At 43.6% G+C, this 21,309-nt stretch overlaps 1 long non-coding RNA gene across 1 annotated transcript; it reads right to left on the bottom strand.

Annotated features, from left to right (window-relative positions):
• Positions 1-11,048: 11,048 nt before the first annotated feature.
• Positions 11,049-17,190, bottom strand: LOC118239457. The gene is made up of 3 exons (XR_004771638.1): positions 15,786-17,190; positions 11,844-12,064; positions 11,049-11,338 (listed from the first exon to the last, which is right to left on the bottom strand). It is a non-coding gene; the product is annotated as an uncharacterized LOC118239457 (long non-coding RNA).
• Positions 17,191-21,309: the final 4,119 nt, after the last annotated feature.

Raw genomic sequence — 21,309 nt, 5'->3', positions numbered from 1 at the left:
CTTCAGGACTCTCTGAGCTGGAGCAAAAGCTTTGTGGACCAGAATGCTGTGTTGGAAGTGCGACAGTCCACCCAATGTAAATCTCTTAGCAACCAGAGGGCCACATAGCGCAATATCAATATCGCCATTGTGGACAGACAAGCTGATGTGGCTACTTTGTTCTCAGGACTCTCAGAGAGGAGCTGCAGAAAGTGGCTCAGGAATGACACTGTCAGGGCGTCACAGATATGTTACCTAAAGGACAATGTGCTGTGGAAGATAGTCTTTATGGGTAGATTTTTCATGGACGGTTCTTAATGTACAAAATTAAGGTTCAGTTACTTTGAAGACATGTTCTCCATGCATTTGATATGGCAAATGTAACTTTTGTTCCCTAAATTGTTTGACTTTGAGCCTCTTCTAACCTTTTCCTAGAATCCTAATCAAGGCCATTGGGCTACTTTGTTCCATAAAATAGACCCTGTGCCAATGGGGGGGGGCTGCTTTTAAATCATGCTTTGTGGGTATTTGTGGGGATAGTTTTTCATAAGCAGAACTATCCCCTAGAATCTTCTAATTACATAAAGTGATAGCAAACACTCTCAGACAAACCCATGTAGCTTAGGATGTTTCTAAGCTGCCATTACATAAAGAGCCTGTGTCTTTATAAGTGGAAGACTTTGGTCCATGGCAGCCCTGCAGTTCAGGTTTAAGCAAGCCTAAGATGATCCTGTCTTGACTGTAGGACACAGCAGCAAACAAACATCATAGCATATGACTGAATATTATAGTCAAATCAGAATGCAAAGGAACTATAATGGCAAACTGACACTTCACTAGGTTTCTTGAAGCCCAGTGAGCTGTGCATTCATTCTGCTTTAGCTTTGTTAACTAGGAGCATGGACTGCTTGTCACACACACAAACCAAAAATGCTAATGAATTTTTAATTAGTTGAATTTTAATGAAGACATTTTATTCTTGGCATACCTTAAGTAGTTTTAAGTGGGTTAAAAAAGAAATGCATCTAAGAAGCAGTTAAAGCCTTTATTGGGGGTTGAAGATGGGAGCTACTGGAGATGGACCCCAGGTCCCGGCACATCCTCAGTTTCACACTCTCCTGATGAGATCTATCCGGGCTTCAAGTTCTGTTTGAAGGGGCTACAAGCAAGGCTTTGATTGATATTGGTTTAAGACAGACAGTTCGTCCCACACTCCCCCATGGGTCTTCCTGTCATCATTCTATTCCCCTCCATAACCTCCTCTCCTAGTGGGCTACTTAGGTTTACAGCATAGGACAGCAAGCCAAGGTAGGCACAATGCCCTGGCTAGGTGATGCCAGGTCTCTGTTCTTGGCAGCTTGCAGAGAGAAACTATGTCACCAGCCCATAGGTGTGTGTCAGTAGATACCGCAACCTGCTACAAACCAGGGAGGCATGAGCTCCCTTCTGGCAATACCCGTGTGGTTCCTACCTTCCCCTTGCTGCCATTATCCATGTATTCATGTTCTTTGGATATTCAGCCCTCTCCTCTATGACCTGCTAATGTACTTCTTCACTGGAAAATAACAAGAAAATGAAATCTATTTTAGGCAGTAAATTGTCTTTAGACATATGAATATTTGATAGTTTATGTTTACGATATCTGGTTTAAAAAAAAAAAAAACACCTTGAAGGCCACCTGAGGCAAGCCCACACTCAGGCACTATGGAGTTCCTTTATCTCTGTGCATAGCTGGCATGGTGCTGGGTACTGAGATAAACTGGAAATCCTGAGAGTAATTCAATTCTGTGAGTAGTATCATTTCTGATTACTGGTGTTGAATTTGAATAATCAATAGAAAATCAGGCATAGATCCTCATTGCTTCATTCTTATACTATGCATTTGTTCAATCATCATGTATGAGATGGGTTCTACCAATCAGGTTTCCTATCAGATGTTGGATAGAAATGTAAACAAATAGTGGTAGCGGTATGATGACTCCCAAGAGAGATGAGGAGAAAGATAAACCCATCTCCCATTATCCCCCAATAGGGCAGAAAAAGTACTTCCAAGAGCCTATACAGAGATCCCCACCCACCCATCCAAGTTGAGTAGAATGGACTTAGAACAGGTTCTGAACCTTGGAGGACAAGGCAGGGATAAAGAAGACAGGGAAGACAGGACCTCCCAGCGCCAAAATGGTAACAGTAGGAGAAACTATTTGGCTACACAGAAAGCAGATGGTATTTTGGAATACTTGGGGGGGGGAGGAAGGAATCTGCATATGTGGCAGGAAAAGTCAGGAGGGACCAGAGTCTGAAGACCTATGTGTGCCATCCTCCACGGATTGGCAGGTTGCTGCTTCAGGGTGGCAGGATGCCTGTTCTGGAGCAATGCATCACTCATCAGTGTTGTAGACAGCGGCAGCAGAGCAGTCAGGAAGCTCGGATGGTGATCCAAGCAGGAGATGCTGGGAGCCCAAACTGGGGGAGGGTGGGGATCTGCCAACAGAGAGGGGGGGTGGCGTATGAAAGATATTTAAGGGAAGATAGAACTTGGCAATGGGTTGTAGGTGGGAAGTGAGAAGGAATCAGATTCTAGGGAAGCTGCCAAATTCCTGGCTCAAAGGGAGAAATGAAGAAGAATCACATTTCCTGAATTCTAGTCTTTTCTTCCAGGCCCATTTGCTGACCGGCTACCATGCGCCAGGTGGGGCTTTCTTTGGGCTGCCTTGTAGGTGGAGGCTCACTTAGCATTCACAATAACCTGCCAGAATGTGTTTTTAGTATCTCCATATTGCAACTGAAGAAACTGAGTCATAAGCCAGTAAACTGATTTCTGGAGTTCCCACAGCTGGAGCTCGTGAAGGGGCCATATGGGCAGGGCTGTCCATCTCTCTTGACTGCACTCTTCATATCTTACCTCATAGGTATACAGGAAATCCATTCTGTATGGGTATTCAGGACATCCATCTGTCTTCGCTGTGTGCCCAATAGACTTGTTGAGCTGGGAGATGTCTCCATTGCTAAAGTGCCTGTTGCATAAGCATGATAACCCAAGGTGGATCCACAGCACCCACATAAAAATGAGTGTGCATGGTAGGGTGCACCTGTAACCCCAGTGCTGGGGGTGGGGTGGGGACAAGCAGATCCCTAGGGCTCATTGGCCAGCTAGTCTATCAGAAGATTCATTTAGAGCCAGGGAAGGACTTTGAAAAGAATGAAAGATGGAGGGCTCTTCAGAAATAAAGTCAGAAGTTGACCTCTGGCCTCCGTATACATGTATCTGCACACATGTACACCTATATGAACACACACAAACACAATGAAGAAAACTTTAAAAAATCATAAGCGGACTTCCTTTAGAATGTTTTGTAAAGAAGTTTTGTTTTGGTTTTTTTTTTTCTTACATCAGAAATCTCAGTTCATACAGATGGCTTCTCAAAATAATCCAGTATTACGGTGTGTCCTTTTCATCCTCTGTGTAATGTATTTTAAGGTTTTACCTAAAAGTTCTATTTTCAATATTAATTTTGAGGTGTGTGGATGTTTTGCCTGAATGTATATCTGGATACCACATCTGATGTCGAAAGAGGCCCCCGAATCCCATGGAACTGGAGTTTTGGAAAGTTGTGTGTCACCTTGTAGGTGCTGGGAATCGAATCAGGGACCCGTGGAAGAACAGCCAGTGCTTGTAACTGCTGAGCCATCCAAGTCTCAAGTCCTTAAAATCTTTTTGGTGCTACAAATGAAAATTACCCTCACTAGGACTTTAATAGACAAGCCAGGACAATGACATCTCAAGAGTGTGTAGCTGCCTGCTAGTATGTCAGAGGGATTCCAGGAGGTTACTGCCTTATCTCCCTTCTCGATGGCATGGGGTATTATTTTCATCTCCATTTTTTCATAGAGAAAACAAAGGCTGATAAAAAGGATTTGGCTTAATGCCCCATAACTCATCAGTGATGGACATAAACTCCTGCTTGCGTGGTGGGGCTTTGAGATCTACTTGACCACTTGAGTTTATTAAGGTCAAAGCAATGAAGAGTTGAGAGCAGATTTTGGAATCCATGAACTCTGGCTGTGGCTCTTGCTGTGGTGTTTCAAGTGTCTTGACATTTTGCAGGTTTGGCTCACACCTAGTCATCCAGGGATGCCAGGCTGTGCCTGAAGGGAGGGTTTGTGGGAGGTGATTTTTTTTTGGACCCTTGGGAAGTAGTTCTGTTTTCTTGTGTATTGAGAAGAGAGACCTCAGGTTTCTGGGGAGCCTATTCTTTCTGTTGCTGTCTTTGAAATGTTGAACATAGTTCATCTAGGAGACTAAACTACTTGAGGCCAGGTCGTAATTATTGGCTATATTTGAACTGAGTCTTGTTACATCAGAGGATGGGCTTAACAGACAGATGTGGGGGTTGAATGGGTGGATGAAATGTACTCCTGTGTAATGATTATGAGTGTGGAATGGAGGGTAAAGTTGTGTGAGATTGGGCACTAGGATTATCATTCAACTGCATGACCTTGGGAGAGTTAGGTGACCTTAATGTACCTCAACTTCTTCATCTGCAGTGTGACTGCCATTGCAATTTGTGTTTAGTCATAAGCTATGGTGACATTCAGTGAACTGCTCACAGAGTAGGTTGGCACAGAGAAAGAACCAGATAGCGTTGAGTGTTGCTACTGTTGAGAATGAACAGAAAAATACAGTATGTGACTTTCACCCTGCACCTTCAGGAATTATACCAATTAACTTCCAGGACCCCACAGGTCAGCTCCCTAGGAACATCTTTCTGCAGCCCTACAGAGGGCAGAAGGGTGCTTAAAACTCACCCATAGGAAGCCTGCAGGCCTTTGCCCTTGACTGTCCCACCATTATCTGCATCGTAGAGAAAGTATTTGAGTAAGACAAGGAAGCAGGCTGCTTGCCCACCTTCCTCTTACTGTTATGCTACTATATAGTTTTCTTTCATGTGTTCATTAAAAACACCAAGTCCCTTTCCGCTATTGACCAGTTAATATGGCAAGCAATACAAAATCGTATTAGATATAGAAGACAGATTTATTGATGTCTGAATGTGGTAATTAAATTCAGAGGTTTAAGCCTCTCAGTACCATAGTTATCTTTATTATTTTTAAGATACTACTTCTTATTAGTTCTTTAGGAATTTGAGTTTTGACCACATTTACCCTCTCCACCAACTTATCCCCTATCTACTCCCCCCATCATGCCAACTTTGCTTTTTTTTTTTTCCCCTCCACCCATCAAGTCCAGTATGTGCTGCCCATACTTTCATGGGTATGTGGCCTTCTACTGGAGTGTGGTCATCCCATCAGTGGCAACACCCTTAAAGAAAACAGACTCTTCCTCTCCCAGCAGCTATCCATTGCCAGTAGATCCTCGGCTAGGGATGGGCCCTCCCTTCTCCATGCTTGCAAATGCCTTGGGAATTCTGTAATAATGTGTAGCTAACCTGTTGTGTCCTGAGGACAGATTCCTTGTATTCATTCACTGTCTCTGGCTCTTTCAGTCTTTCTGCCCCCCCCTTTTTTTGCAATGATCTCTGAGGGTTAGGGGGGCACAGCATAAATAGTTAAGTTGGGGCTGAGCAGTCTGATGTCTCTTATTCTCTGCACCTTGCCAGTTTTGGATCTTTATGTTAATGACCATCTACTAAAAAAAAGAGGCATCTCTGATGAGGCTGAGTGATGCATTCATCTATGGGTAAGAACAATGAGTCATTAAGAGTAATTTTAATACTGTGTCCACTGAGAATAATGCTATAGGTTCTCCCGGACACCTGTGGCTTCTTTACCTATGGATTCTTGGCCCAACAATGGTGACAGGTATGGGTTTTGTCCTGTGGAGTGGGACTTAAGTCCAATGGGAAAGTGATTGGTTACTCCCATGATGTTCATGTCAATATTGCACCAGTGGGTGTGTATTGTCAGGCCAGTGTTATTGTAGCTCTGTGGGTCCTACCATAGTTGTTGATAACTATTTTTCTCTACTTCATCTTCATTACTCCTCAGGCCCAAGATCTTTTCTGTAGACTAATTTTCCTTTTACAAGACGAGGCATCCGTAATCTTTGTATTTTGTTTTCTGGGATCTCAACACAGAAAACGTCCATTTTCCGTAAGTTTTCTTAGAGGAAACGCAGAGAGTTCAAACAGCAGATAAAGTGTATTTTGACCCTATTTTGTTTTACCCACATCCATTCATGTAACAAGACTTCATCAGTGGGTTATGGTGGCCTACTCCTTTAACACAGCACTCAGGAGAAAGAGGCAGGCAGATCTCTGTGAGCCCAGTCTGTGAGTTAAAAGACATCCTAGGCTATATAGTGAGTTTCAGGGCACCCAGGGCTACATAGTGAGACCTTGGTACTGGTAACACAAAGGAGGGACTCATAGGGCCCTCCTTGGCCGAATTTAGACAGAGTACAACTTGCTCTTCATAGATGGGTAAAGGATCACAAGCAAACAAACAAATAAATATTTTGGTAGATTTCCTGTGTACTGGGGGCCATTTTGCATTCTTCATAGTCTGCGTATTTGTATCGGGGCTGTAAGAACACAGTGTGATCCATGTGTTAAGAGGTCAGCACAACTCAGGTTCCTTTTGCAGTTCTGCCTTGGGTCTGTGCCATTCTCACTCCCTTGTTACATTAGTCACAACTTCTGAGAGGTTCTCTTGGGATCTTTAATAATGGGTGTCTAAGGTGAAGCTTGTATCAAGAGAAGAATGATCCCCTTTGAGATATTAAAAGTTAAATGATTTAGGAGTTGGAATTTTTATTAGTTGTTTATGTTTGGATGCAGCAGCCTAAAATAGTGTAATCAGTTATACTTCAGATAATATAGTTATACATTTAAAATAGTTTTTAAGTGCAATCCAGTCACAGAAAAATGTTTATTTATAGATGTTGATGTATAGCTTCAACACCGAAGGGGAATGCCTGTATACATTGTAATATCATCCTAATTTTATTCTAAAAAAGTATTTGTATAGAGAGAACACACTTGAAAAACCAACGTCCCCCTGTAGTTTTGCCGAAATTAGCATTCTTCTGGTCTGTATAAATTGAAAGAGAACAAAGCAGTGGAAATCCAGTATGAATGTACAACACACAGTCAGGGTTCTACTCTGGCACCCGTCTGATTCTCTGAAGATGCTGGGCCTTTGGAGAACCAAAGTACCATGAAATGGGATGGTCAGCACCATCCAGGACAGCAGCTGCCTATATATATTCAGTTTCTTCTTTGGTTTAACTGGAACTAGTCTAGTGTTTCTCAGTCACCAATGTCTTTCTAAATAATTGGATTGGAGCCAATACTACCATTCACATCTGACCCATACATAGCTCTCCTTTCTTGTATGTGGACCACATAGTGAAGAATGAGAAGAAGAGATGGGGGACTAGGAAGGAAGTTAGTCCAGGATGTACTTGGGTACTTGGTACTGAAGGTAGAGATATTGACACATATGTCATCCATGTGGAGATATCTCTACAGACCCTTGTAACTTCAGTCGTGCAAACAGTAATACCCTAGTGAAATACAGTTCTGTAAGAAGTCTGTACAGGGCTAGGGAGATGATTTAGTGGGCAAAATACTTTCCTCACAAGAATGAGGGACTGAGTTTGTATCCCCAGAATACACCTAGATCTCCCACAAAGAAATGGGAGGCAGAGATGAGGAGCACAGCAATTCAGGTCAGTCAGCATGGTGTTTCCAGTGGGCAAACAAGAGACCCTGACTCAAGCAAGGTGAAAGGAGAGGACCCAATACCCATGGTTGGTCTCTAACCTCCACGCATGCACCACAGCATGCATGTGCTCACACATGAACACACACCACACACACACACACACACACACACACACACACACACACACACACACACACACACACCATGCACATCACACAGAAAGATAAGAAAGAAGCCTATACAGTTGAAGAAAGTATGAAAGCATGGTTAATTTTATGAGGACCAAGCTATCAATAAGGCTGGAAACCAGTGGTATAGAGAAAGGTATGAGGCTGAGGGTTACTTTCATAATCTGTGACCGAGGATGGATGTCATTTCACAGTGAAGCTGCTATTGATTGGTGATGGGGCCTGGAAAAGCATTTCTTTGGGTGTCAGCTCCCATATTGATCAACAGGGATATTTATTTTTTTAATAGAGACACAGTAAAGCTGCTCATCTTGCCAGCTTCCTGGAATCTGGGGAGTTACTTAGCAAGGTTCCCGGCCTCCTTTGCTGTCACTTCATCTCAAATGGACTTGAATAGCTATAGCCAAAAGGGTGGTGAGGAATTATAAGACAATTTGAGGATACTTTTGACCATTTCTGCAGATCATGAGCACTTGTCGTTATTCACTTAATTGATTGGTGAATAGAATCTCATGACTACATCACTGACCCCACATAGCATTTGAGTCCTATAGTTCAGCTCTTCGGACAGTATCCCTCAGCCCTGGGGGAATTAAATCCATCACTCTGAGAACTGTTCTCAAAGATTCCCGTGTTAACTACACTTTGTATTCATTAACACCATTGTTAATTAATTTCTCAATTTCTGAATGATCACCTACGTAGATATTCAAGAATGTTCCAGAACCATATGCACAGGAACTCAGCAGGTTAAGGCACTTGCCTCCAAGCCTGACAACTTGGCCTCAATCCTTGGGACCCACATGGTACAGGAAGAAAAACTGACTCCCTCAAGTTGTCCTTTGACCTACACACATGTGCCGTGGCACACCCCTGCACAGAAGTAAATAAGCGTAAAACAACAACAAAAAAGCTTAGGAACAATGTATGTTCACAGGGAAATGACTCCCTGAATGAGTGACTTCATTTTGAAAATTGAGCCAGAAATGTTGAAGTATTTATTTGGTGGAAGGTAATTCCTTGAGCTGTATGACCCTTCACTGTCTACAAGATACATCGTGTGTGTGTGTGTGTGTGTGTGTGTGTGTGTGTGTGTGTGTGTGTGTGTGTGTGTGTACCGAGAGCATGTGCGTGTGCACTCATATGTTTTTTTCATACCCTGTGCTGGTGAAAACAGCCAATATATTGGCTACTGAAGAGGTAATGTAATAGTTTGTGCCCATTGGGAACTTAGTGGGGATGAATATCTGACCAGCATATCTTGCCTACCTCCAGAACTCATAGTGATCATTGACTATTTTCACCAGCACAACCCCTTCTGCTGAATTTCTAAGAAACTGCATTCTAGGACCTCTGTTTTAGTTAAGTATTATCTGTTGCTGCATGGCCAAAAGCAACACAAGGAAGCTAAGGTTTGCTTCATCTTACAACTCTCAGGTCACAGTCCACAAGTGAGGGAAGTCAGGGTAGGAGCTCAAGGCAGGAATCTGGAAGCAGGAACTGAAGGAGAGGCCATGGAGGAGTGCTGCTTACCGGCTTGCTTCTCGTGGCTTTCTTAGCCATCCTCCTTATACAACCCAAGACCACCTGCCCAGGGTTGGTGGCACTCACAGTGGCCTGAGGTTTCCCATATCAATCATTAATCAAGACAGTGCCCCACAGACTTGATTACAGATCAGTCTTCTGGAGACAATTTCTCAAATAAGAATCTCTCTTCTCAGGTATGCGTAGGTTTGTATCAAGTTGACAAAACCCAACTGCTAAAGCATAGCCTATAAAGTTTCCAGTTGCACACAGCAAGTTTTCATGCTGTGCTCCTGCTCACACTGACACATGCTCATCACTGTCCCTCACACTGGCCAGTGTTCCTGTGATCCTGTCCACCTTAATCCCAACAGAAGGACAGAGTTGGACACCTGGGCATAATCTTTTCACCACACACTCATGATTTTTTTTTATTATTTCTAAAGAATTCAGCAAGAGTGTGGAGCAGAATTTTCCCATTCCTTTATTAATTGAGCCCTAAGTCATCAAACTAAGAAGGATGTTGGATGTGTGAAGCAGATCAATGTGTTGAGTTCTCATGCAAGGGTGTGATGTTTACAATTTCCTGGTTGGGAAAACTGTGCTCAGAAAGTTCTAGCATATTACCTAATGTGGCATTGGTGTAAAGGGGGAATTCAAACCCAGGTCAACCCCTCCTTCCATCGTATGCCTTTCCCAACATTCTGCACCTCGAGTAGCCTCCAAATCACCCCTCAGAATATCTCTGAATACTGAGGTGCCATGGGGGCCCCACGCTGGGGGGCCTTTGCATGAGACCCTATCTTCCTTTTATCCCCTCCTCCTGGAAGAACATGACAGATTGAAACACTGTGAGTGAAGTATGACAAGTTGACTTAACTTCAAATCATTTTCACTTCATTTTTCAAAAATCCATTTACCTTAAGAAGACCATATCCCTACCAGAGATAAATAGCTAAGCATACAATAAATCCCAACAGTGTTTGTATTTATAAGAAGAGTAGTGGGATATATATATATATATATATATATATATATATATATATATATATATATATTTGATTGGCTTTTTCCCTTCTTTTTTAATAAGTCTGTTTCCGTGTTTTCCAGTCCTGCATTTTATCCTAATCATTTGATGAAAAGACCATAGAAGAATATGACTTTTAAGAGCTTACTCAACACAGGCAACTTTTCAGAGAGTAGAGATCAAAATGCAGTGTAGAGAAAGGTAAGAAGCTGACACCAACATCAGAAAGCTGTTTGAGATGATGACAGAATGTTAAAACTGAATCCCAGTGGGGTTTGCCAGAATCATTCCTGATTTTCAGTACAGAAAAATCTCCTGGGCCTTATCAGTGGTCTTTGCTTCCCCTTAGCTGTGAGGACAGTGGACACAAAGTTTAATTTGAGGGAGGAGATTAGCTAAAATAGTAAAAGTAAATATTCACAATTAAATGTTTCTAGGCTTTGTTAGCAAACTCAGTTTGAAATCTGAGGAAGCCTACTAGCAAATGTTAGGTTCAATTTGCAGTCATATGATTGACAGGTACCAAAGACTGTTGTTTCCATTAATGTTTGAATACATCTTCTGAGAAAGCTGGAGCCATTCCCATTTTTCCAATGGAGGGGAAAGAGGAGAAAAAAAAAGAATAAAACGCTGAGACTTGGAAAATGAATTTATCAGTGGTAGACAAAAACAGTGGCAGAATTCAAACCCATGGCCGTGAGAGTAAAGGGCTTCCCCGCAGTTCTGTGTCACTCTTCTAGTGACGAGGTCCTCACCAGCATAGCAATCTTTACGCCTGGAGAAATCGTTCAGTTTGATTGTCCAGCATTTTATTTTCCAATCAGCTTCGCGTCATTCATATGCCTCTTACCGTCAATGATACTCGTTACACAGTAAATAGCTTAAAAGGTGCTTTTTAAGTAATGGCGCATGGCTTGAGCTTTAGGTTTTCAATCTGCAGATGCAAAAGGGACATTAAGCATTATTGCAAAGCACAGAACAAGTTGAATCGGGTACCATAACAATGGCAATTGACGTTAGGCGTGTGAATTCCTGGTCCAGGAGATACCATGAGTAAACCTGTAACTTTGAAAAAAGAACTCATTCTTAAGATATTCCTCGATTTCTAGTCTTCTTCCTTTTGGCCACATTATTGTCATACTGGGTCAGAGGTGAGGAGACGGAATGTGCTAGAAGTGAGCACAGCTCCTGAAGTCACTGAGCCTCCTCACTGTGCACTGCTCTGTGCTTCTCCGTGAGGACCTGTCCTGCTGTCACCAGGTGCAGTAACCCAGCCACCAACTTGATTCAGTAACACTACGAGTGTATCTGCTTAACTCTGTCCATGCAGTTGCCTGCCTTTAAGTAACAGGAGGATAACCATATCTATGTTAAACATTGCTGGGTGTAATTAATATCTTTCCTTTGAAGCATGACCTTTATTAAGGACCCCTGCTTACCATGCCTGTTCAGCTGGAGTCACCCTCTGCTATCGTAAAATAAATGTGTCTGTTATGCACATTTATTCCAAATAGCGCTGATATGTTAATGCTGGGAACCTGGGCTCATGAGGTTCATACAGTCACTTGTCTTCATTAGTGGAGAATTGGTGATCCGGATAATCTCCCTCGGCTCCGCTCAGTAATTCAGTTCAAAGGACTTTGAATGTGCCTTGTCTTGCCTGAAATTGGATCAGGAATACGTTTTTAAGATGTGTTTGGGACTAGAGAATAATTCAGTGGCAGAGCTCTTGTTTTTCATGCATAAGGCCCTGGGTTTGATCCCATGAACTCTCTCTCTCTCTCTCTCTCTCTCTCTCTCTCTCTCTCTCTCTCTCTCTCTGTGTGTGTGTGTGTGTGTGTGTGTGTGTGTGTGTGTCCCTTGATTCCCTGCTGTGTTAGGACCTGGCCAATCGTCTTCATTTTCCACAATCCTGCCGCAAACACAGCATGGCTTCCTCTTGCTGCCAGGTGTGTTAGCCCAGACTTTGTCGTCGTCAAGCTTCCTGTGGAAGGCCTTGTCTTTTAGAGGCTGATGATTAGATTTTCTACTACGTATCACAGTGCATTTCCCACACAATAAGATGGAATAACGAGGCAGACATCTGCCTGGCATGTGATAGGCGTTCTGTTTTTATTTCCTTTCCGGTGGATTAGGCAGGATTTGGTTTGTGTCAGAGATGGGAAGAGTCCTCTTACATCCATTTGGCATTCTCGGCTTTGACCTGTTTTCCTGAGGCTTCATTTCAGCTTTAGTGGGACCTAAATTATTAATACGAGCTAGGCTCTGCCTGTTCAGACAGCTTAATCTGCCCTGTTTTTTTTTTTTTTTTTTTTTTTTAAGTGCTGCTGAGCATCTCTGTAATAATAAGAAAAGTGATCTTTGGAGGCACTGTGGGTCGAGAGAAGGGGCCTGGGTAAGACCTATGGACCTAGGCCTGGAATTGAAACTTACTCCCGTCCCTCCTCTGTGACAATCTGAGGTCTACAGTTAACCTTCCTAAGGCTCTGTACCCTCAGCCATCCTAACACCAACACAAAGAGATGTCAGAGAGACTAAACTAAGTTGAACCTGAAGTGGCCAGCGCAAGGTGGTGACTCATGGAATGCTAATGCCTCCCACATTCCACTCTTTTGCTTTTTTTCCCCCTGATGAGCATCAAAGAGATGAGACCTTGTTTTCTACTAAGCATATTTAGTGGGGGTTATCTGTTCAAGTGGGAAAGTACATTTGCTGGAGCAAATTAGAGCAGGAGGCCAATAAATAGTAACTGAGAAGAACATGTGTGTGTGTGTGTTGCTATTGGGGGAATATTCCAAATAGGGCGGTTTAAGCAATAGAACAGAAGCAGTGTGGAATTGTGGAGATGTCCCCTCTGGTTCCAAAGAGGTGATTGACACCAAGCACAGTACCAGCCTCCATCAGAGGTACCTCCCCCAGCCTGGTGGATAGTTCCAATGCCCCTTGCCTTCTGCAGATCATCAGGGTTTACTATGGGGCTGCTCCTGAGAGCCTCCTGTGTCTGCTGCTACAGGACTCAGCGTAAAATCTGCTTGCAGGAAATGCATCAGCACCAGCTTAGTTCTATCGATTCTCAGTGGCGCTTCAGAGCTCACATCTCACATGCAGTTTCCAGGGACCACTCAAGAGACATCTGCAACCCTCAGTCAGATGGGGTTTCTTGCTAAACATCAACTGTCAATCAAACAAAACTTCTGTGGAATGCTTAACAGCTTCTAGTACCCTATTGGGCTACTTTCGTTTGCTGCTCAATTCATTATGATTCTTTGTGTTTTTCTAACTGATTTATTCTCACCATGTGACAGGTATCCAATGGAGAAGTAGCTGGAGTATGGCTGTTAGTTATTATATATGTAATTTTCTTTTTAATAATTTTATTATTTTTATTTTATGTACATTGGTGTTTGTCTGTGTGAGGGTGTCGGCTCCTCTGGAACAGGAGGTACAGACAGTTGTGAGCTATCATGTGGGTGCTAGGAATTGAACCCAAGTCTTCTAGAAGAGCACCCAGTGCTCTTAACCTCTGAGCCATCATCTCTCCAGCGTGTGATTTTCGTGTGTGTGTGTGTGTGTGTGTGTGTGTGTGTGTAAATGCACACAGAGACCCAGAGGTCGGTCGACCTTGGTTTTATATTGTCCACCTTGTTTTTTTTTTGAAATGGGGTCTCTCATTGGCCTGTGGCTTACTGATTGAGCTAGACTGGGTGGCCAGTGAACCCCAGAGGTTCTCCTTTCTCAGCCTCCCCAGCGCTGGGATTGGAAGCATGTGCTGTTACTCCTGGCTTTTTAAAATGTGGGTTCCAGTGTGGAACTCAGGTCTTGATGTTTATGTGGCAAGTGTGTAATGTCGGTGCATCCCTGCACAAGTGCTTTCCCTTCCCTTTCTTCACCTTCCCTTGCCCGACTCAAATAACTAGAGTTGCGGTAATGCTGGCGTCTGATGTTCTGTTTCTACTGAGAATATCTCCTGAACAGAACCCGTGAACACATATTCATTTCAGTGAATGCGTCTCTGTAAATTGCTAATGGATCTATAGCGTGCAAAAACCCATCCAGTTCACTTCCTCCTCCTTTTCCTCCCTTTCCTTCCTCCTCCTCTCCCCTTCCCTCTCCTCCTCCTTCTCTTCCTCAACCTCACCATCACCATCCTTCTCCTCCCCCTCCTGCCCTGTACTTAAAAGATTCTTTTTGTTACTACAAAATATACCAGCCAGGACAACGCCATTTCATCTTTCCCTAAGCCTCAGGCCTCTCACTCTACTTTCCCGGCTACCTGCTGATACTTTGCAGACGTTCAAGGCTGGATTCCGAAGCCAGACCTAGCATTAACAGCTCCATCTCCACACAGCCACCATTGCTGTCCGAATGCTCCCACCCGCCACCATCTTTAAAGTGTGCCCCTTTCTGCTTTGCTCTAGCCCCTCCTTCCCCACGCTCTGTGTGTTCACTTTTCCAGGTCTTAGCATCCATTTATAATCCCATCTCCCGAAATGGATTTTACACATCTGTCAGTCATCATCCTCACTGTGTACATACAATTGTTTATATTTCCCAGGAAATTGAACATATTCTTTAAGGAGTTATAGTTTTCTGAGAAGATGCCCAAATGAAAAAGTCCTCGGCAAGGCCCTTCAGTGTGACTTTTTCCTTATCAACTTCACATTGAAGACCCAAGCATAATGGTTCCAGAGTCCTTAACCAGATGAGCTTTCTCCTGTTGTACTACAACATATGCCTTGGGCAGGGCCATGCCCCTTTCTAAAGCCTGCCTGGCATGGTCAGGTTGAGTGACTAAATGATGGGACTGCTGGCACTATTTGCCAGAGGCTGGTATTCCCCCCTCCTGCTCTCATCAGCTCAGGTGAGGATCCTTCAGGACAGTGACTCTGCTGGTGACAGAAGAGGCTGCACTGTAGCTTCCTGAGGTAGTGTGAAAGCCTATCCATGCCTCCCCAGGCCTAATTCTTCCATGCCACAGGAGTTTGTGACAAAATTGTGATGTCCATGCCCTTCTCCCAAGACCATATAGCAATCCCCCTGATCTGAAGAGGGGATATTTCAAGATACCCAGTGAATGGTTAAAGCCACAAATAGTATTAAACCATATGGATACCATGTTATCCCAACATCCCCATACCTATGGTAAAATTTAGTTCATAGTTTAAGTATAGTAAGATTATCAACTGATAGCAAATGAAAAACAAGATTATACAAATGTGCCAGCATCCCTATCCTTGCACTTGGGAGTCATTTTTAATTAAAACAAAGGCCCCTTAAACACAAATGGTGCAAGCGCTAAGAGCGTAGCGGTTGACATGGTGCCTGAGAAGGGAATAGTGATGATGGCAGTGTGTACATGACCCACAAGGAATGGTTCTCACCTCCAGCCTGGTGTGGTCCTCATCTGGAGCAGGGTGATCTGAGATCTCACCGCCCTACTCAGAGATGTTCACTGTTGACAGAGTATGGGATGCTTGTCTCTGCAATTTCCCATTTAGCGTTATTTTGGCTTGTGATTGGTGGCAGGCAAATGAAAGCATAGACAGACCTGCCAGATACACACGGATGAGCCATGGAGCAGAGTGGTAATTGCACAGCCACCTGCCTCTGCATCTCTAGGCTCTGCCACTATGACTTCTTCCCCTCCTGTCTGTGACCCCAGGCTGCTGTCCCCCTCTCTCTGGGAGTCTAGCTCTCATTTTTCAAGTCCCTAGTGTGCCACTGAGTATTATGTCTTCCTAAATTTTCTACTATCCCTTGATCTTTCATACACAAACGAACTCAAGTCATGTGTCTCACTACCCAACCTTCTGTTTTGATTGTTTTGAATTTTGACCCTTCCTCCTGCCCACCTCACCTTAGCTGCAGGAAGGACACTTAAACCTCCTAAACTCACATCCTTAGCCAGCCAAGGCCTAGATGGACTTTCTACCTATCAATGAGGTATTTCATTCATTGGCACATTCAGATTTAATTATTGGGGAGGGAATGAATGTGTTTTGATTTGTTTTGTTTTGCTTTTTTTCCCTGAAATTTCATGCCAAGGATGAACCCCTTGATAGTTTAATCAAATCCCAGTGGTCAAGACTTTTCAATGTATTTCTGCTTTGATTTCTCTTGTCTTACCTGGGGAGCATTGGCTGCTCTTCATCTGGGAAGTGCCGAGCTGGGACCACTACTGTGTTCCATGACTTCAGTGTTACGTGTAAAAGTGAATCACATTTACATCCTGAGACAACACGCACAGTTTCATTCCCTTTTACTGTGAACACTGGGATTTAAATCTCCACGGCAGGCATCACTCAAATTCTATTTAATGTATTCATGATGGTTTTCATGGACTACAGATTAAAATCTATTGTTCAGTTACTCCATTAGAGTGAGCACATGAATAATTTCATTTATTTTATGTGGGGAGAGGGGATAGCGTAGGATTGTACAATATTCACATAAAGGACAGATGCAGCCTCTCTCTGTGAAGGGCAGAGTCGCATGGAAAATTCCCTGGTCTCCGGAGTCAAGGAATGGCAGAGACAGGAGGGAGCTCCAGGGTCACACAACCAGGGCCTCTCCCGGACAAGGGCTCAGGAATCTCTCTCTCACCAGTCTCTGTATATGAATATTCTATGTATGGAAGTATCCCACCTCTAACATGATCCTCCTATGAAGAACTCATTGTTACAACACGCTCTCTTACTTAGACTAAACCAAGTACTTAGTTATGTCCGCCCGTATGCTGCTAATATGCAGTGGTACACGGATGCCGTTGCCTCTCCAAGCTGAACATTCCTTATTTCTTTAGAAGCAGTTACCAGACCCTTCTTCCCTCCCCCACCCCACCCAGCCATTGTGTGGTCCATCAAACTGAAAACACTATTTCATGTGCAGTTGTACAGCCTGTGATATATTGAGGCTGCACTGTCTTCACGGTGGCTAATTTCACTAAAGGGGACCAAGGACCTAGTCCTTTGTGGAAAAGGCAATTGAGAGCCCGTTCTGTCCACTTTTGCATGAAATGTGTTTCTGTTTTGCATATGGGTTTCACCCTCCCTCTTTAAAGTTTAAATTTATCTTCCGTTCGATGTTGACATCCATACCTTTGTGACTGGACACGAACCCTTGCCAGCACAGTTATCCCCCTGTGTGAAAGCTTCGCTCCCACCCAAGTGCCTTATCATCTCATTTTCTGTTGGGATCTCTCTCTTTCCCATTTGTGGAAATGACTTCTCTAAATAATTATCAAGGGCCAGCCATACAGATTGTATTGTTTTCCCCTTCTTTGTTCCTACTGGGCTTCTGTTCTTCCTCCCATTTTTGTCTCTGCTCCTAACCCTCGCCTTCTTTCTCATACAAGTATTCAGCGGAACAGATGGGCATATTTTAGTATCAGTTGGGTACCAGAGGGGAACAGATTATGTCATGTGTTATGGTTTACAAAGGCTGGTTTTTATATACTTGGGACTAACCAATTTAATAGGCAAACAAGTGACCTCTTGGGGACTAGGTTTTAGGGATGGAATCTTTAGAACACGGCAAGTATCAGGAATTATTTTGACAAAACAAGTAGGAATGGCAAGGACATAAGTGAATAATTTGCTCTGATGAAGTTAACATGAAACACATGCTGTTTTGACTCGGCAGCATTTCATCCAGGCAGATCTTGGTATGCCCCAGGGATTCAAGGAGAAATGAAATGTGTGCAGTCGTTTGGGAACTGGCGGCCCTGTAAGGGAGTCAGACAAGTGTAGAAGACTGGAGGCGGGGTTTATGATTAACACAGGCAGTGGAGGAAGTCAGTAAAGGGCTCATGGTAGGCACGCACCAGGCTGCAGGACTGAGTCAGGATCTAGCCACTCGGAGACTGAAGGGAGTTCTCAAGGCTAGAAGTCTGGGAGTGTGTCATAGAAAGGGGTGGAATGCGGTCGGCATGTTGGCTTCCTGTATGTGAGGAGGAGAAAGGTCAGGGTGGGGGTGGAGGGGTCAGAGGGGCCAGACACCGAATTGGGAAAGAATGCAGAGGGTTGGTTTGTCTCAGAGGGCCATCTCTTTCTGCTTTCTCCTGTTTATGGCAGTTACAAGTAACGTTTTGGAAAGTAAGAGGTACCCTGTGGTACTAAGAGCTGACTGTGAACTTGGGTTTCCAGTTGTGTTACTTCCCAAATGCCAGGCAGTGCTCAGCATTTGGGATAAACAGCAGGAGTCTTCCTGAGTAATGTACTAGTGACCTGGAGAGCAATTACTCAGTTGTTCTGAGGCACATTCATATCACAGATGTGTGACTTGGCTGTCAGTCATTGGGCATGGTGAGTGAAGGACACGGCAATGCTGACTCAAGGGCTACTTAGGATAGTTCGTGCTCTCCACAGAGTTAGGGACTGTATTTACCATGACTCTGTTGAGACAGTGTCAGTGTACTGTCCACTTTGAGATCGGTATGCCTGAACTTATTAAAGGACACACAACCTACTAGCCATCCACAGAAATTGCGTCATCAGTCAGTCCATCGTCGTCTTTCTTCTCCTTCCTCTTCTTCCTCCTGCCCGTCCTCTTCCCCTTCTTTTTTCTCTCCTCCTCCCATTTGAAACAAGGTCTCACTTTGCAGCCCTGGCAGGCCTGGACCTTGCTAAATAGACCCAGTTAACCTGGAACTCACTGAGACTCATCTGATGTGGCCTCCCAAGAACTGGGATCAAAGGTATGTGCTGCCACGCACATCTCCTACTCCTTTTAGCAGTGTTGCTTAAAATTTCCCGAAGCTGACAGACATGAAAAGAAAGGATAAGTCTTAGGAAAATAATTTAATAGTACACAGTCCCTTATGAGTCTGTTGACAAAAGTGGATGTGAGTGCCTGAGAGATAGCCAGCATTCTGAGAATCCCCCAAGGCCTCTGTAAACCATCCTCATTACACCAAGCTCTTGTGAAATTCACTGTGCATTCTGAGAGGCTATTTCAAGTTCAAAGCTGCACTTTAAGGATTCCAGGCAAAAATATTAATATATGCTCAATAGACCTTTATATATAATATTTTAAGGCAAGTATACCTAGTACTTTAACCGAAAAACGTTGACGTAGTATATACTATTGAGGTTCTAACCATCAGTAAAGGAATGCTATGGCCCAGACTTCATGAAGTTGATTTATTTTGCAGTCTGTCATGCTGTGTGTTTTTTACACATGTGCTTGTGTGTCTGTCCATGATTAAAGTCCATTAACATGATAGTTATTTTCAGTATTATTTCTAGTTATTGGTTCTGTCAGAAATTGATAAATAGGTGTGTGGCCTGGCAAAATCACTTAGCTGGGAGGAGAGTCATAGTGAACAACAATGAGAGAAAACATTCACAATTGGTGTGTGTGTGTGTGTGTGTGTGTGTGTGTGTGTGTGTGTGTGTGTGTGTGTATAGGTCAGTACAGGTATGAGCATGCCCTAGCATGTGTGTGGAGGTCAAATGACAATTTTGTGTAATTAAGTTTTTGCTTCTACCTTGTTTAAGACAGAACATCTTATTGTTCCCCACTGCCCATGCCAGACTTGCAGGGCCTAGAACTTCTAGGAATCCTCCTGCCTCCCATTTCTCTGTAACAGCACAAATACAGAGACACATGACCACATCTGGCTATCCATGGATTTAAGGACTTGGACTCAGATTCTCATGCACAATGAACACTTTGTCTGCTGGGCCATCTCTCTAGCCCTGTAGTTCATTTTTAACATCAAGAAGTACCACATATTGCTAAGCATAGTTATGATGATGAGGAAATCCTGTGGATGGAATGATTATAAGACATAAGATGGCACCTGACAATTTAAATAAATTATTTTAATTACAATTATTGTGTATTTTATACAATGGAGGCCAGATGTTCTGTTTTCCTAAAGAAGGCAAACACAGACTCTCTGGGAAGCAGGATTTCTTGACTCCGCCTTTTCCACTGTAGACCACAGCTCTGCCATGAGCTTCAGATGGGAGGGAAGTCCCCTGTCCCCTGCTTCACCATGGAGAAGAGTGTGGCAGGCATGCCTAGATAGCCACTTTCAGCTTGGACTTGCAGTCTAGCACTTTACTAACCACAGCCCAGCAATATTTGCTTTCATAAGAACAAAGCACAGTGCCCTAGAAAAAGTATCGTTACGGATCTCTCGGCTCTCATGGGGCATTCAGCCCAAAGTGGGCTCCTTTCTTGTGTTTGTTTGACTTGTAGTTCCATATCCAGAAGGCCTGGACCAGGACTGTCCTTAGCATTGTATTATTAATGTTGAGAGATCTTTTTTTAGTTGAAGGGTAATTTACGTGCTCTCAAATACACACTGGTCCTAAGTGTGCAATTAATCAATGTTGACACACCCACCACCAGAACACACTGTCTCAATCCCCTTAACATTCTCTTTCCCCACCCGGACCCGTATGGAGTCCCTCCTTCACTGGAAGCAGTCATGGAGGGTGTCAGCTTTGGTTGGGATCTGAGCATTCATTCTCAGAAGTGATATGTCAGAAAGACCCATCAGAAAAGGATGCTTCCACCTGGGTATTCCTGGGATGGCTATTAAGAATTCAGAAGTACACATGGAGCCTGTGAGGTGGCTCAGGAGGTGAATGTTTCAGTCTGATGATGGGTGTTCCATCCCCAGAACCTGCTTACAAAAACTGGTGCAGTGGCATGCATCTATAACCCCAGCACTCGTAGGAGGAGATAGGAGGTAGAGACAGGAGGGGATCTCAAGTTGTCTGGCTAGCCAGTTTAGCCAATCAGTAAGTGCCAGATTCAATGAGTTACCCTGTCTCGATAAATAAATAAAACAATAAAACATGGAAAGAGATCGAAGACACCTCTCATCAACCTCAAACCTCCACATATGTGCATCCATGCATACAAACATGTAAACACACATGCTACAAATTC

The sequence above is a fragment of the Cricetulus griseus genome, assembly GCF_003668045.3.
Source record: "Cricetulus griseus strain 17A/GY chromosome 1 unlocalized genomic scaffold, alternate assembly CriGri-PICRH-1.0 chr1_0, whole genome shotgun sequence".
Lineage (NCBI taxonomy): Eukaryota > Metazoa > Chordata > Mammalia > Rodentia > Cricetidae > Cricetulus > Cricetulus griseus.
Note: the sequence above shows the minus strand (reverse complement) of the source record. Positions and strands in the feature narration are given on the sequence as shown.